The sequence below is a fragment of the Lupinus angustifolius genome, chromosome LG17 (assembly GCF_001865875.1).
Source record: "Lupinus angustifolius cultivar Tanjil chromosome LG17, LupAngTanjil_v1.0, whole genome shotgun sequence".
Classification (NCBI taxonomy): Eukaryota; Viridiplantae; Streptophyta; class Magnoliopsida; order Fabales; family Fabaceae; genus Lupinus; species Lupinus angustifolius.
Genome location: NC_032025.1, coordinates 1,785,890 through 1,788,447, shown reverse-complemented (window position 1 = coordinate 1,788,447; position 2,558 = coordinate 1,785,890).

Genomic DNA, 2,558 nt, shown 5'->3' with positions numbered 1-2,558 from the left:
TTGATATTTTGCACTTATGTTGAATGTGTAACTGAAGGGAAAGATACCAATAGCAATAATTCCCGCTTGCATCTCTTCATTGCCATCTTTTACAATTCTACTGATTAGGATTCTCGGCTGAATCATTTTTCTCTCCTTTTTTACATTTAATAATGACTCGAAATGTAACAGACTGCAGTGGTAGAGTATATACTTTATCTGACATTTGGTTTCCTTTGATATCAGGTTCTGAACGTGGCTAATAAAAGTCATGCTCTTGGTAATTTGAAGTGTTGTTGAAGGTACACCACGTGCTGCTGATGAATTGAGGATTTTACTCAAAGCATGATTAGGACCTGGCTCCCATTCTGGACCCCCCGCCACGTCCAGNATGGGATTGATTTATTTGAGAGTTTTAAGCATTTCGACGCATATGATCATTTGTTTGCTACTTTACTTTTTTGAATATGCAAGTAGTCCATTATTTTCTTGCCACACTAAGACCATGGATTAATGGGTATAGATTGTCGTTCATATAAAAAATGTGAGGACTCACGTTTTGACTCTAACAACCTTGTGAGCATAATTCACTCCCTAATCTAATCCGAAACAAAGTTCAGTGAATCCGTGAATTACAAGTTCTTCATAAAAAATTATATTTAAACATCTTCATGTCTAATGCTTGTGTTGAAAAATCATTACTTAAATTAATTTAATCAAGGATAACGTGTTTGCACTTTAAACATCACAAGACTATGATCGGTCTGATGAGCATAAAAAAAGAAGATAAAATCTTTAACAAATTGAGTGTTTATTGATCAGGGAAAACTCTTATGAGTCAACCGATGTGAGGAGACTACGAAACTAGGCCAGACAAAATTGAGTGTTCACAGATAAGTTGTGAGAATTACCTGAGAATTGTCCCTTACCCGAGTCAGTCAAGGAGATTGTGTTGATTTGATTATTGTTATGATTTGTAGGTTCCTTCAACATAGCAAGAATGGCTTGATGTTAATCAGGTGTAAAACCAACTAGATGTTCTTCCTCAATGAGAGCATTGGTTGTGTCATTGTCAGCAGAATTGCTTATAATATTGACATTGTTGTCGAACTTGTAATGAGGAGGGAATCCATGTTTTTTGTAGCATACATCTATGGTATGTCCAACCTTGTTGCAAAAGGTGCAGGCCTTAGAATTTGATTCTCTTCCTCTCATGTTGCTAATGCTAGAGTTTCTTCCAGGTGCTCTTAAGCCTCTTCCTCTATACCTTCCTCTTCTATTAGAGTTATCATTGATGCTATTGAAGACCCTTGGCTCATCAGAAGGGATGGAAAATTGCCTTTATTGTTGGGTAAGCAAAGAGAAGGCCTTGTTAATGTTTGGCAAGGAATCCATGAGCATTATGTGGGATCTAACACTTGAATATTGCTCATTGAGCCCTTTAAAAAACCTTATCACATAGTCTTCTTCCCTGTAGGTTCTGCTTGCACAAGTGCATGAGGTGAGTGGTCTAAAATTATCCAACTCATGCCAAGAACTTTTTAACTGTGTGTAGTATTGGTCTATGGATTGATTTTCTTGCTTGGTAGTGTAAAGTTGTTCTTGTAAATCACGAATGCGGAATATGTCACCTTGATACCTTTCTTTGAGATCTTTCCAGATGTCGTATGCAGTTTCAAGCCACAAAACACTTTGCACTATGGCACGATCTAATGAATGGTTAAACGAAGACATCACCAATGTGTTGCATTTGTCCCATGCTCCAAAATTGGGATCATCAAGATTTGGTTTGGGCAAGGTACCATCTACGAATTTTAGTTTATTCTTTGTGTTAAGTGCCATCAACATGTCCCTTGACCAAGAGTAATAGTTTGCTCATGTTAGATGCTCCTTCACGAAACTGCATCCTGGGTTTTCATTTGGGTGTAAGTAATATGGACTGAAGGGGTTAGTGAGGGGATTCATAATGGCTACAGCATTGGCCATCTTTGAGTGAAGAGAAGGCATGAAATCAATTAGAAAAAACAAGAAAGAAAAATAGGTGATCATGCGCAACAGAGCATCAATTGATGCTCTGATGCCATCTTAGAACATGGTATTTCATGATGATGATAAATATAAGAGGATAAACTCAGAAATGAAGGAATGAAGAGATGATTGTCGAAGAAGAAGAATGGAAAGGAAATATAACTCCTGTATTTTATTGATTGATTAAAACTTTAGAGAATGATACATATATAGGATGAAGAACAATGTCATCCTCAATAACAGAATCATAACTAACTCAACCTATCTATATTTAACATAAATAATAGAAAAGAATCAAAATAAAAGCATGCTAAATTGTGTCAAAAAATTAGAGATGAAGCATATTGGATTGATATTTTGACACAACTTGCTGCTCTTACATTTTCTTTCAAACCATTGAAAGGGAGGGCTGCATATAAAGAAACTTTGAGAATGAAGCATATTGCTATCAATCGTATAGTTAATGCGAAGTTTCTATTTGCACTTCCTTCTCACATTACCTGTGTGTACACAGAATGGCAGAATGATACATACCAATAAATTTAGAGGCA